We start from the raw sequence: 16447 nt of genomic DNA on the forward strand, positions 1-16447 counted from the left end.
TTTGCGGTCTTTTGTCTAGTAACCGGTAGTTGTAAATCCTTCTTTTATCCCTTTCGCAGAGTTTATCCTTGATATGTTCATCCTAACGGGTGATGGATATTCTATCTTTTTGGTATTCTATCCAGTAACTAATAGATGTAATTCCTATTTCCCCCCTCTGAGTCTATCCTTGATATGTTCATCCTAACCGATGACAAATATTCTCTTTTCGGTACTCTATCCAGCATTGATAGATGTAATTCCTACTTTTTCAGGCAGTTTATCCTTGATATGATCATCTTAACCGGTGACAGATATTCTCCCTAGAATTCCCTAAGAAAGTCTATCCTTGATATGTTCATCCTAACCGGTGATAGATTTTCTTTCCTTTTGAGTTTATCCTTGATATGTTCATTTTAACCAGTGACGGATATTCTCTCTCTTTGGTCTTATGCCCAGTAACTGGTAGTTGTAAATCATATTTTGGCTTTTCCCAACAGTTTATTCTTACCCAGTGACCGGTAATGAATACACCTCTCGGTTGCCTTCAGCGAGTCATCTATGATATGTTTACCCTAACCGGTAACGGATGTCCTCCCTGTCAGATTTTTGTTATCTCCTTACCCAGTAACCGGTAATGGATAATAGATTTCTGCTCCTCCTGTGTTAGAGATCTTTTCTTCCCCCTGTTGAGTTTGAGTGCATATTTCCTTAGTGAAATCGATGTTTCCTGTTTGGTTCGAGTATTTTAGCTTTGTTCTGATTTACCTGTGTCCCCTGTAGATGTTCCTCTTGTTCCCCGGCTGAGTCTTTCCATTGATTTATTTTTCGTGGAATCCCTTGAGTCCCTCAGTTGTTTTTAAGACGTAGCCTGGCCTACGCACAACCCTTTTTCCCTAGAGTCTCTATATCCCTAGTGAGTTTTCCTTATGGAATGCATTATACTCCTGTAGACCTTCAGTCTCTCCAGACTCTTTTCCTTTGTGGCAACATTTCCCCACAGGGATTCATTTCAACATTTCATATCATATGCATCATGAGGTCTCTTAGGGACCAAAATTTGTGTCTATATGTTGTTATTTAAGCCCATTCTACTGAGTCGATGCGAAGATTTTAACCTTCATCTCCTCAGTTAGAACGACCTTAAATAGGGGCAGTTGTAAGACCCAAATTTTGACCCTAAGATCCCTCATGCTACCTCATCATATGCATTAGCATTGGGATCACACTTTGGCATCCTCCTTACCCCTCATTCATTGGGTTTGCATTGGGAGAGATCACAAAGTATCATGTGATTGTATCATACTTTGTATTTTATCATTTTTACTAACCAAAATACCAAAAATATGTCTTTGTATAATCTAACTCTTTTGTAGGCAGAGCATGTGCTCACCTTTGATCTATCAAGCTCACATCTAGGGTTTAAGACCTTCAATACTAAAAGTTCAATCAATAATTAGTTTATTGTGGCTCTAATCATCATATATGAATCCCCTTGGTCTTTACATGTTATTTTGATCAAGAAATCATCAAGAGTTTGGAAGTGGTTTGCCTTGGAAACCCTAATTCATCTGGGTATCTTGTGTAATTTCTTCAACAAGCTTCTTCATCAATTGATCAAATATTTCAAGGGATACTTAAAATTTCATCATCTTATGCATATATTATCCTCCATAAGTCCCCAAAGTCAATAGAATGGCAAGCTAGCAAGTTGGTTCATGGTGGTTGACTAGAGGAATTCAATTGATCAAAACTGGGGTTCCCTAGACCCTATCTCCTACAATTTTTGTCATATGAAAATGATTCAAAGAGCAACATTACTACTATGAATGACATTCCAAACAACTTTAATGTTAAGGTCAAGATCTATTTTTGCTTGGAAAGTCAATTTTTATGGTGAAAGATTATAGGTCATTTTGTCTAAACCCTAATTTGGAGGTCAACTTCCCAAGGCCATAACTTGCTCAATTTTTATGAGATGAAAGATTTTCAAGTTGCAAAATAAAATTCAAGATGTCTAATCCAACTTTGATGTTTGCAGGAAGAGTAAATTCAACTTTTATATGCATGTGATATGAGGATACATTATAGGTCATTTTGGACCAATGCCATTGAACAAGTGATTTTCCTCAACTTCAAAAATGCATAACTCCTTCATATTAAATCCAAATGAGGTCACATTTGTTACCATTTTGAAAAAAATTGAGAGAGCTACAACTTTGATGAAGAAACTTTTCTCATTTGAAGCTCACATAAAAAGTTAGCCAAGGTGGAATAAGTGAACATATGGCTTGACACTTAGAAATTCTTTTGACATGTTTGATTTTCCCAACTTCCACCTCAAAATTCATCACGATTCAGGCTTCAAATGAAAAAATGTTCAACATGAAAGTTGTTCCTCTTGATCTAACCATTCCAAAAAGTCTAATTTCATCCCATTTGGACAAGGTATAAGTGACTTGCGCATGGCTTGAACACGGATGACCATTTGGCATAATTGCTCTTGCATTTCTCATACACAATTGCATGGATTACCAATGTGACTTCAGCAATGTTAGTACTCATTTTTGGACCTGAAGAGATGATTACATGGGCCTATCACACACACATGCATCCTTGCAATGTACATTGCTATTTTTGGAACTTATTTTCAAGTGTGCAATTAGCAATCATATGGCTATAAATAGAGCCTTTTATGCTAAGAATCAAGGACCCTGCACGCCAGCTTTGAATCCCAATCTCCAAAACCCTCTCATTCAAAGGATAACCTTGAGAATTTCCATTAGAAATTGAGTTTGAATCTCCACTGTTTTGAGATTCAAATCTCCAAGAGTCATGTGCCTTTTGTTGATTCAATCCTACTCCATCAAGTGTCCAGAGCAAGATCAAGAGCAATTGGAAGTAAGATCGTGTTCATACAGACCTACATTGAAGGGATTTTCCAGAAATCTTCATCTCTTTGATTCTCACTCAATTCTCCATAATTCTTCTTGATATTTGGTTGTGTGAAGTCCTACCAATGTAGGTAACAAGATTGAGTTGCTTTGAAGTCAAATCGAAGCAACTCAGATCGTGATCCTCAAAATTCAACTCCCTGTATATTTCAATATACTTTGAGTTAGGAAAAATTGAGGCCAGATTCAAGCTCCTGAGCATTTTTACTTTAAATTTATGTCCTTCTTTTTAATTTTGGCGATGGTGGTGAGTGAACCAGTCCGGTCAAGCTCAACAGAGAAGGAGACCGAAGCTTTGGCTCCGGTTGTATGCTGCCATTCATCTGAACCACAGGATCCTTTGGAAATGTTTTAATCTCGTGCATTGGTTTTGAATACCATCCCTGCAGCGCTTTGACTCGTGCCCATCATAGAACGCGTGTTGAGGACCACATGATCTGCCACCTCAATTAATGAGGGAGATCAAGTGGTCCTCTTTTTTTACTATTTTCTGATTTTCATTTTATTTGGTTTATTTTCATTAATTCATATTAATTTTAATATTGATCCAAAAAATATGAGAGTTTCACCAAAAAAAATTAAATAAATTCATTTTTCATTTTCTAAATTAAAAATATTTTTGGGATCATTATTAATATTTTTTATGATTTAATTGTTTTTGTGAATACTTTAAATTATTTAAAAATAGTTTTAAGTTTCCAAAATTAATAAAAAAAAATCTCTGAGGTCCTTTGACCTTGTTTGACCTATGATAAACCTCATGGCCATTTATTTGGTGTTTTGATGAGGTTTTAGGATTTAGACCAATCATAATTTAATTTAATGCATTATTTAATTGATTTTAATTGTTTAATTGCAAAATAAATTATGTTGAGCTTTTGATATTGACTAGTTGAGTTTGACTTGTATTGTTGGCCTTGGTCAAGGTTGATTTGACTTTGTTATATTAAAATCATTGGGTTTAAGGGATTGATAAAATGTACATTTCATCTCCCAAAATGAATGAATGATTTTAATTTGATAAAAGTCCTCCTTTGACCAATTTGTGTTGATTCCATTCCCCCTTCCTCTTCATCTCAATACCATTCTCTTCTCATTCATTTCATGGACCTATGATATCTCTATATCCTAAGGCTAGTTGATTGCAAAATCAACATAAGTGTGGATGAGATTAGGTCCACCCCTTTTGCATATTCTTTTAAGTGTGGTATGTTTTAGGAGTATGGTTCTTAATACCATATCTCTAACATGCATTAACACTAAAAAATTTATTGCCCGGTCTTAGATAGTAGTGACTTCCATATAATTCCAATTACGATTGCTTAACATAGCGTTAAATTGTTGACCCAAAAGGCATAGCATTCTAGTAAGTGAGATTGTAAGTCTCCCCTCTTTCATGGTATTGTGTGGAAACTTGGCCTTTTTTCCTTCCTTTGGAAGATGTCTTGGTTCAAGGATCCATGCTTGTGAATAGTGGGTTGAGTGTTCTCCAAAGAATGACTTAAACAAAAACAAAACCAATACTAACTTCTAATCAACTAACAACTAACATTTAATTTCAAGCCATTTACTTTTATGCACTTCAATTTTAAGTCTTTATACATTTGCCATTACTCATACCATTTAACTTGTTTACCTTAATGCCATTTTTCCTTTGCTCATTTGAGCCTTATCTTGTGATTATATTGTGATTATATATACTTGCTTGTGTTTGTGGTCTTTTGACCTTAATATACATAATAACAACAAAAACCCTAAAAGACATTTGTGTGGTCTGTTGGATTGATCTAAGACATTGGACTTTGAATTAGGCAACACTCCTTATGCAAAAGGACTTGACCAATGCCAACTTTCATGAAACCAAGTGCTTGTGATTTGAAACTTCATCTGAAGCAAGTATTGAAGATCCATTTGAGCTTATTTTCTACATGATCTTGTTGAAGCTGTTATTTTGAACATGTGCCTAGAGCCTATCTCTGATTTCATATGATACATGGGAATTATGAAGAAGATCATGGAATTACTAAGCTTGGATGTGGCTATCTTTATTTGATTCCTTGCTCTTCATCTTGCTATTTGTGTATTGATATTGCTTGATTCTAAAGTCCAAGGGAAATTTGGGTTTCTATATGACATTCTTGTCTATTGGATTGCAGCCCATTGGTCAGATCTTTTCAACTCTTAAATTTGATTTTTTGCTTAGGATTAGTCTCTTCATCTCCTCCCCACTTCTTTAATTACAAATCTCTCCCTCCTTTTAAAACCTTTTTTTCTTGTGTTTTCTCTCCCTCCTTTTAAAAACTCTTTTCTTAATCAAACTTGTAAATGAACCTAACTATACTTAACTTAAAATTTCAAAAGACAAAAAGAACTAACACTCATTCAAACATTTTTAGACCTTTTGAGCCTTTGTTAAACTTAAATTTTTGTTAAAAGCAATGCATCCACTTTGAAATTGTTATCACGAACTACGAGGTTTTGATCCCTCATTTTATGTTGGTACGTAGGCACAAGTCCGAAGGTTTTGTCATACACAAAAAATATAATTAATGAATTCTTTTCTCATCCCTCCATTCTATTTATTGCAAATATCATTTTGTACAAAAATACACATGCACACAAAAAAGGGCTCGCTAGGAGTACCTAGGACACTTTGGGTGCTAACACCTTCCCTTTGTGTAACCAACCCCCTTACATGTAATCTCTGGCATTTTATTAGTTTTGATTTGGAAACTTCTTATCTTTGGGTTTTGTTCATACTTTTCTCTTTTCCCTTGTAAACAATAAAAGCGCGGTGGCGACTCTGGTTTAATTGACGTTAAGTTTACCCATAGCTTAATAGTCATGAATTTACCGCTACAAAAACCTTATGAGATAAAAACCCTAGTGGCCAAAACAGGACGAACCCCTTACATAAATGATAACACCAAATTACACCAATATTTTGACTTGTTTTGTACATGTTTTTTTATTGTTTTATCTCTATTTTTCAGTATTATGTGTGTACTTTGTCTATATTTCAGGTATTTAACCATATTGGGACCATGTGCGAAGAAAGGAAACAATTCAGATGCAAAACAATGAAAAAATGGAAATTTGCACCCAAGGCTACCTACATTGCGTTCTCCATAGAGGTAGCCGTCAGGGGAATGACGTATCCCACGTTCCAACGGTCATGAGACTTGGTCATGCCCATGTTGCGAAGATGGAGTTCACCATGCAAGGGATGGCGTTCGCTTTCCTTTGTTTTACGCTGCAGTTGGAAATGGGATTTACTTGGTCTTCCACCCAACCTTTGTTCCCCTATTTTTTATCCCACGAACCAAGAAGGTTTCACTTGACATTTTAGGGCTTAGGATCATTATAAATAGTCATTTTACTCTTCTTTTTTAGGCATCCAAGCTTAGCACCAACATAAGCCATAAATTCGTATCATTAGAGCTTTAACCCCTTATATCAAAGGGTTATCGCATTTTATTCATGTATCAAGCTTGGAGCACTTTTATTTTGAAGTTATTTATCTTCCCGCATTTACATTATGTCGAAGTTTATTTCCATCTACCCGTATTGTATCAGATTCAAGTCTCTGATTGGAGCAGGTTCTTTTTTTATTCAGCATTATTTACACTTTAATTGCTTTATCTATTTAATATATTTGCTTTATTTTCCCCGCACTTTATTTATCTCATTTTATTTCCTCTAATTTAATTTCCTTGCCTTTGCGTTTAAATCGCTTTATTTAAATTTGTCGTTATGTTTAATTCTAAATCGAAACCAAATGCCTTTTTACTTACCGTGATCATGTCTAGCTAATTTGTTCGTACTAGAATGTGAAGACCGTCATTTGACGGTACTCTGTCTGTTATTTCTTTGGGATTATAATTTTGGGTTGTTTTGATTTTAATGCAACTTTTCCTAACTTAATCAAATCCGCTACTACGAACGTAGGATAGTGATAATGTCAGATAAGATCGAAAGTCGTCTGATACTAAAGATTAAAATTGGTTATTTTTGGTTAGTAAATACCGTGAAAGCATTTTATTAATTACTTAGGAGGTTTAATATTTCTAGAAGAAGGTTTTAAATCTATTTTCGAATGCACGCGCCTATAGGGGTAGGACCTCATCACCTGAGCGGAAGCTATGGACCATTTTTATTTAAACTTACCAATCAATATCACTTTTCAACTAAGTAAAGAATCTAATTCCTTAAAATAGGATTTACTACTTTGATGAAATAAGCGTCGGTCATATGTGACAATGGACGGTATAAATTGAGGAGTAAAATCTGGTTCTAAATACGCGAAAGCGATAATTCCTGTTTAATTGAATGCTTTTCAAGGTAGAAAATAGTGCCCCTTGCAGTAATCTCATTAGAAGCAATCAAGAGTATTGTTAATTGATGCAAACTACTTTCTAGTATTACTTGTTCAAATATATTAAAGTTTATTATTTTCTTGTCACATTCTTAATTCTTTCGCCTTAGATAAACACCATAACAATTAGAAATGATAGATTTGACTATTGGTCTATGTGGGATCGATATCTTTTAAAACTACGCAATAGACTATACACTTGCAGTTAGTCATTCTGATAGACTCACAATATCGCGAACAATAAACGTATGTTTCTTCCCATAAAGCTCGGGTATAGAGCTTATACTCAAACAAAAATATTAAAAAAAAAACAGGAAAGTTAACATAAAAATATGAGATAACAAAGAAATGAGAATAAATAAAATAAAAAATAAAATAAACAAACAAACAAACAAACAAATCAAACAACCCTGGAACGAAAGGGTAGGCTTAAGTCTCTTTAGGAGAACTCCCCAACAAAGTCGTCAGCTGCCACATCTCGAAAAAATACGACCTCGCGAAGAGCATCGCATATTCGCGAGTGACTATCAGAGTCGCCACCGGATTTTATTTATTCTTAAAGAAAGTGAAAATAACTATATAACCCTAAGGGAAAGAAAAGGATAACATTGTCATCGCAACGAAAAATGGGTTCGGGAGTCGGTTACACAAGGAGAAAATTTTAACACCCCTCACATCCATATATTCAACGGGGACCTTCTATAGTTCTAAGGTTGATTGTTTGTTAAAGGTATGTTTGCTTTATTTTAATTTTATTTATAAGGGAAAAATGTTTTTAATTATTGTGCTCGCCAAAGTTCCAAAATCTCGTGCCTATGTATTCTCAAAGTGCAGTGAGAAAGTCAGAGCTCCATAATTCATAAAAAATTCTTGTGGATTAGTTTATTTTAGAGAATATTGTTAGGTCGCACTTTAGCGGTTAAACGTATTCCTGTATGCTCACACAATGAAGACTTAAGCGTTGTTTTATTCACGTTAAATGGACTAGACTACTCTTTTATGAAAATATTTTTCAATTGGGTGCATAGGGGCACGAAAGAAAGTTTGATGTGTTTAAGTTAATTTTAGATGTTGTTTTGAATTTTGAATAATCGATGGATGTGGCGAGCTCCAACCAATCAATTGCTCGAAGATAAAGTGAATGTGCATCCTCTTATCTATTTTATTTGCAAAAGGTTGGTTATTAGTTTGATTTTGAAGAAGAGTTTACTTATGTACAATGCGCTATGCTAGATAAAGAGAATATTAATTTGGTATTTTGAACCTTAATGAATAAGAGAAAACATTTTTTTTTATTTTATGTTTTTAGTCATTTTTATAAATTAACTAAACAACAAAAACTAAATTTAACAATTTAAATCATTAAATTAAAGGAACTAAGTTACAAATTCAACTAAATAGCGGTTAAAATAACAATTAACTTAAACAATTAAATTGACAACTAAAATAATCAAATCAACCATAAGAATAAGAATAATTAAATTAAATAACTAAAATAATTTATATATATATATATATATATATATATATATATATATACCTAGAGAAAATATAATGAAATGGTCTACTAACCCATTTATCTTCTAACCCTAATTATTAAACCATAATAAATATAATAATAATGAATAAATAAATTAAAAGAAAGAAAGAATAAAAAAAACACATATGTACATGGGGAGGCGCTTCTTAAGTTGTTGAATCGGTCTCTTTATAAATTCAAAGATACTCACTTTTTCTTAAACAAGTGGCACACATTAAATGGAATATAACAAAAAAAAGAAGTAACACAATGAGGAATTTTCTTTCAAATCCCATAAATGTATTTCAAAGAGACTCACTCATTCTTTCCCACTTTCTCTCAAATAACAAATTCGTCTTCCCTCATTCGGTTCATTTACAACAAACAAGAGAAAAAAATCTCTCTCTCTCTCTCTATCTATATATATATATACTACTCTTTCACTCTCAATGAAAAAATAAATCATATCCCATTTTTAACAATTTAAAACACAAACATGCCATACATCACAACAAACAAAACAACATGGAATTGAAGATGAAAGAGGGTACCAGCGGTGCGACAATACGACTGATTGAAATGTGTATGGCGGTTCGATTGTATTTTAATGTATGTGTAACAAGTTATGTGATGGGATGTTGGTGACTTAAGGTGTATGAAGGTGTATTAGAATGAGCAGTGTTAATTGGATTATGTGATAGGGTTCTTCTTTTTTTTTTAATGTGTTTCACGTGTGGTTTTGTGTGTAAAGAGTGTAACAAGTGGTGGTGGAGTGGGATTAAGATTAGTCGGTGGATTATTAGAAAGTGGGTGTAACTTATAATAAAAAGATTATGTTATGACTATTTAATTGAAATATTAAGAGGTGAATAAAAAAATAAAGTAAAATATAAATCTAAATGAATTTTGTACATCACAGAATTTCTAGCTTAGCCGAGATATCTATTTTTAATGTTGGTCAAGATGGTCGTGCAGGAGTCCATGCCGACATACATAGGTCGGCCCATGATAGAGGTAGGACAGTCCGGTTCCTTAACGGTTAAGAATCTGATTAAGGGTCACAAGAAGGTTATAAAATTAATGTTTGCATCATGATTAATGGTCATTTCTGAGATGGAAGATGTTACCTCTAACGTTCAATCTTTAGAAATGAATGGATGTTTCATTGGCGAAGAGAGTAATCATACGAACTATATAAAGGACATCAAGAGAAAGGGAAAGGAGATCAGATCGGTGAATAATACAAAAAAGAGTGGAAACACATGAAAACCCTGGACCACCAAGGTGGCCATGACCCTTCCTAACATACCTCCTACCAGACAGGACGATTGCGATCCCACCTGACCGACTTCAACGAGATTTCTCCAAATAATGTTTATCAAGAGCAAATTCTAACCTAAAATAAAAATATTTTCTAATTTTATGCAAAGAATCAAATATTTTTATTTTTATGGTTTTTAATAAAAATAAAATTGTCAAAAATGAAATAAAACATAAAAAAGGAAAAAACAGAAATTAATAATAAAATAAAATAATCAAAAAACAAAAAATTCTATTTAAAATCCTAAAAAATTTAAATTAGCTTTTTTATTGACCTTTTGACATTTTTAAATAAGAACAACAAAAATAAAAAGAAAACTGCAATAATGAGGTATAATAGGATTCAAACTTGTGACTCTATGCTTGACCTCCTTACTGCATTACCAACTGAACTAATTGAATCATTCTGAATGAAAAGCTTTTATAAGTTATAAAAAGGAACTGGGCAAAATTTGGGGTATCTCAACTTCTGTTGAGCATGCAATAAGATCAGAGAAGATATCCATCATGCATTTTGGAATGTTGTTGGAGCATTACATAATCCAAATGATATCTTTCTAAAGACAAAGGTTCCATAAGGACATGTAAAAGTTGTCTTCTCTTGGTTTTTAGGAGCTATTGTAGTTTGACTATAGCCTAAATATCCATCAAGGAAACATTATAATTCATTTCTCGTTAACCTATCCAGCACTTGATCAATAAATAGAAAATGAAAATGGTCCTTTCTTGTAGCCTTGTTTAACTTCCAATTATCCATGCACACTCTCCAACCAATGACAGCTCTTGAAGGAATTATGTCAATTTTCTCATTCTCAATCATAGTCATGCCATATCTCTTTGGGGCACATTGAGTAGGACTCACATACACACTATCACAAATTTGGCAGATAATTCCTACATCTAGACACTTGATGATCTCCTTCTTCGCTACATCCTTCATGACAGGGTTAAGTCTTTTTAGCTTTCTATACTATTCTTGGAATTCTCTTCCAATAGTATTCTACGCATACCAAAAATAAGGCTTATTCCCTATATGTCACATATTTTCCAAGCAATAGCTTTCTTGTGCTTTTTTAGAAGTGTTAGAAATTGACATCTTTGCTCATCAAACATAATAGTACCAATGATCATAAGCAAGTTTTTTTCTTCCCTCTAGGTAGGCATATTGCAAGTAGGAAGAGAGTTATTTCAATTCTAATTCATGTGGTTTTTCTATGGATGGGACATTGTGTTCTACCAATTCAACTATAATTTGCAAAGTCTAAAAGTGTTCCATCATCCCATCAATTGGAAGAAGATGTCCATTTATGATACATTCCCTTATCAATTTATATTTATCTTTCTCACCCAATTCTTTATCCAATTCATCATTACTCTTAAGGACTTTCTTGTAAACAAGAGGATCCCATCTAGAGATTAATGAACAATCAATTATATATTCTTCAGGAAATTTCAATGCATTGAGGATATTGAATATAACTTGCACCTTTCACCCTCATTTTGAGTTCTCCTTTTTGAACATCTATCAAAGTTCCTCCTATTGCAAGAAATAGTCTTCCTAAGTGAATATGGGTGTCTTCACCGGTGCTTAAAATCTATGTAATAGAATCATCTGGAAATACAAACTTGTTAACCCTCACTAGCAAATCTTTAATATTTCCTTGATGGTAACAAATGCTTCGATCATTCAGTTGAAGTATGATAGTTATGGGTATTACAACTCTGATTCCTAGCTTCCTGAAAATATAAGGGCATGAGATTAATACTTTCTCCAAGATCACATAGTGTCTGACCATAAAAGGAATCTCCTATATTGTAAGGTATTGTGAAACTTCCTAGATCTTTCAACTTGGGTGGTAGCTTTCCTTTAACAATTTGATTGCATTCCTAGGTTAAAGCTATAGTAGCAAATTCTTCAACTCTTTTCATATTTGGCAACACATCTTTTATGAACTTAGAATAATTTAGAATTTATTGAATTTCTTCAATCAGAGGTATGTTGATGTGAAGTTGCTTCAAAATCTCCATGAATTTTTCAAATTGTTGCTCTTCTTATGCTTTTCTGATCCTTTGGGGAAAAGTGGTGGTGGTCTATGTACAAATATGGTTGTTATTCTAACTTTTTTCATATCATGAGGTAATTCTATTGTTGCAGATTTTGTTCCTGAAGTCTTCAGATTGGGATGCGTAGCTTGCAGACCCTTGTTTCTTGCTTCAACCAAAAGAGTTGTTGTTGTAGGCGTTAGATTATCTACTTCTGATTTGTTAGAAGTCTTCAAATCCTTCCTTAAATGTTTAGTATTTTTCCTACTTGGTCCTTCATATTCCTTTTCACTCCTTAATAAAATGATCTTGCATGTTTCAATGCTCTTTGTACCAAAAGTAGGCGATGGTGCTTCAGTGAAACTTGGAAGTGCTCCCATAGGTATTGAACTAAGTGCATAAGAAATATGACTATCTTGGATTTCCAAACTTTTTATGCTTACACCTTGAGCTTGAAACTGATTACTTGTTTCTTGTATAATGGACTTCAGAATATTCTCCAACTGGTTGTTTTGTTGTGTAGCCACTACACAATTTGGTGTAGAAAAACTAAAGGAAGTTTGTATGATTACACCATCTAGGGTTGTATGTGTTGCAATAGGGTTTGTTGTATTTATGGTTTCCCACATAATTAATGAAAATACAAGTTGTTGAACATTCTTTAAACAAGTGAGCTTTCCCACATTAAAAATAAGCAACAACATTAGCATAAAATACATCTTTGACTGGCTCGGAAACTAGCGTGTTAGAACTCGTCATCATATTCTTCATCATTTGGTGAATTTAAGCCACTTGAGAAACATAAGATATTGTCTTAGTGACTTCATAGACACCAATTGACTTCTTTGGGACAACTATAATGGCTGCTTGTTTAACTAGTCATTGGTAAATGTTGGAAGTAATACTTTCAATCATTTTGTACCCTTCTTCATAGGATTTAGATGACAATGCACCATCGAAAGATGCATCCAACATGTTTCTTGATGATGTACAAATCCATTGTAAAATATTTCCAACTAAATATAGATTAATATCATATGGCGGGGACATTTCCTTAAAAATTAATTGAATATTTCCCAAACATCACAAAGACTCATCTCCTTATTTCCTAAATGAATTTATTTCATTTCTCAACTTTGCATTCTTAATAGGAGGAAAATACTTACCTAAAAACGTTTCAGACAAGTCATTCCATGTGGTGATAGAATTAATCTCTAAGGAATTGAGCTAAATTTTTTCTCTATCCCTAAAAGAATATGGAAACAACTTCAATCTAAAAGTTTCAATGTAATTGTAGCGGTGTATTCGTCACTTTATGATTTATTGACTAAATAAAAAGCAAAGCATACAAAGATAGAGTCGTCACCGCATTTTTATTTATCCAAAGGAATGGCTAAAAAGCGAACAAAAGCCTAAGAAGTTTTACACATAGAAAACTAATGAAAGGTCAGAGATCTGGGTAAGGGGGTAATTATGCAAAGGGGAGGTGTTAGGCACCCAATGCATCCTAGGTACTCCTAGGGAACCCTTTTCACAAATTGTTGCAAAAGATATTGTTTGTGAAACATGTATTGTGCAAACATTGATTGGGAGGATGAGAAAAGAATATACAATTTTTATTATTTTTGTGTTTGAACGGATGAACCCGTTGCCTACGTACCTTTCCATGGAAGGTAAGGATCAAAACGCCGTAGTTCGGCTAAAAGATTTCCAAAACATGAATGGATTCATTTTAAAACAAAAGCCTTAAGGTCTTTCATTATCCATGGGAGAAAACTCAACCTGAACAACCACAAGTCCACCATGTGAGAATAGCTTCGACATACTAGAGGGGTTAACCCTGTTTTCAGTATGGAAGTCTTACAGTTCGATCACTAAGGACAAAAGGTGAGATTCACATCAACCACTAAGATAATTGAGATCTATGGCTAATGTGTGAAAACTTATCAAGAATGGACAAAGCCACAAAACAATTGAATGAGTGAAATTAACCAATTAGAATTATTCACAAAATGAAGTCAAAGTATGACATTAGATTCAATTCAGAAGAAGTATTATGAAAATGAAGTTTTGAAAATCAAAGGCCTAAATCTTAGGTTTCTAATTTGAAAAGAAGTGAAAATGTTTGCACAATATTTTTCTGGTTTTGGGTTAACATGCAAAATGGAGGTTTAAAGAACAAAAAGGGTGGAAGGTTAAGGGATGTAAAACTTCTTAGATGTTCACCTCTTGAGATCATATGTAGATGATCCAAGTGATTCCTTTGGAAAAGGCAACAAGCAAATAACAAATAAGCAATGTAAAATGGATACCGGATGCCAATCAATGGACTTACACCAATCTCACAAAGCAAAGAGAACATGGATACCGGATGCCAATCAATGGACTTACACCAATCTCACAAAACAAAGAAAACAAATGCAAAAAGCAAGAGGAATCAAGTTGCCAATAAGTGGTCTTACACTCGACTCCTAGGAAATAGAATGCCAATCAATGGTCTTAGTTCCAACTCCTACCAGATCACAGGAAACAACTGCCAATAAATGGACTTACAATTGACTCCTCAATGGACAAAATAAAATGTCACGAAGTATGAACAATGATCATGAAATGATGTACAAGTGATGAAAACAAAATGCACAAAGGCACACAAAAACAATTATGCACATAGGGGCAAACAAGCAATCAAACAGTCAATTATCACACACTATACACAATCAATAGGCTCAAGCAAGGTTAGGCTTTAGTCAAGGGGTCATATCAACCTTGATAAACAAGCCAACTGGAAATGGGTGTTCTGAGCTCTTAACCCTAACATTGAGAGTTAGGGTGAAGCAGATGAAATGGGAATGAAGGGTGTGCCTCATAGCTCTTATCCCTGGCCTGGGAGAGCTTTAATCAATAGAAAGTGTAGGAGTTCAGAATGTGGGAACTCTTCTCCACATATGATTGACTCTATAAGATCTTGGGTTCTTATTCACAATGTATCAACACAAGGTGTGAGCAAAGTGAATGACACAACTGAATAGCAGGGGATGGATTGCACATCCCTTCTATCTGCCAATTGCCTCTTAAGAGGACTTAACCTTCTTGGCACAAAGATAAACAAACAAGAACATGGCCTCTTAAGGAGGGCTTCAGACAGGTGCCTACCAATAACAGTAGGTCTTCCAGACTACATGAAGATTAGGGATTATACCTAAGTGGTATGCCAACCACAAGCAAAAGCAAAGCAAAGTTCAAATGAACTTAAAGCAACTTAAGTACCTGTGGAAAAAACTAAACAAATCAGTACAATACTCAGACAAACAGACAACAATCAATAACAAACAGACAATCCCAATGTACAACACATAAGCCCTAAGGCAAACTCAAGTGAATTATCATCAACCTACAAAACAGAAAATGTTAGCAATCAAAAGCAAATATCAACATTCAAATGGTGAAGCAACATCAACCATGAAAATTGGATGCTTGGTCCTGAAATTCAAAGCTCACATGTAAGTACACACCACTAGGTCAAAGCCTAGGGTCAAAGGTGAAGAAAAAATTCAAAACAGGAGCTGAAATTCAACACAATGCAACTTCAAACACATATTAACATGTCCTAAAAAGGATCACATCAAAATCATCAAGCAAAAGCATTTCATGTGCAAAGGAAGTCAAAGGCAATTTCAAAGCTCATATTTGGACATCATGAATGAAAATTCTAAATCAAAACAGAAATGATTCAAATGATTCTGGAAAAAATCATGAGCATTCAACCATTCAACATGATCATCATACAAAAAATCAGAAGCAGCAAAGATCATTTGGCATGGAAATTAAATTGTACAAGTTGATCAACCAAATGTGTGACACAAATTGTCACACCATGCAAACATGTGAATAAAACAGAAATGGTGAATGAGAAAAATACCAAACCAAGCCTAAAATATCCATGAATGTGTCTAGAACACTCATGCAAAATTTCAAGCAATTTGGATTAAAATCAAGCATTTCACAATAAGATGAATAAGGCAAGGTCACAAATGCACATATGATCAAAGAGTCTAACACCATTCAAAATCCAGCCATGCACAACTTCAGCAATTATCATCATAAAAAACTAGACAAATAGAGGATCATGCTACAAAAAATTTGGAATTATTTGAGTCATTTTTCAATTTGTTATGCATTTTCTAAGTTGGAAGAAAAAATGGAAATCAAAAGAAGCATGTAACATGTAATTTGGAGGGAAAAGCAATAAAATGAATG

Source organism: Lathyrus oleraceus, chromosome 1, assembly GCF_024323335.1.
Source record: "Lathyrus oleraceus cultivar Zhongwan6 chromosome 1, CAAS_Psat_ZW6_1.0, whole genome shotgun sequence".
Classification (NCBI taxonomy): domain Eukaryota; kingdom Viridiplantae; phylum Streptophyta; class Magnoliopsida; order Fabales; family Fabaceae; genus Lathyrus; species Lathyrus oleraceus.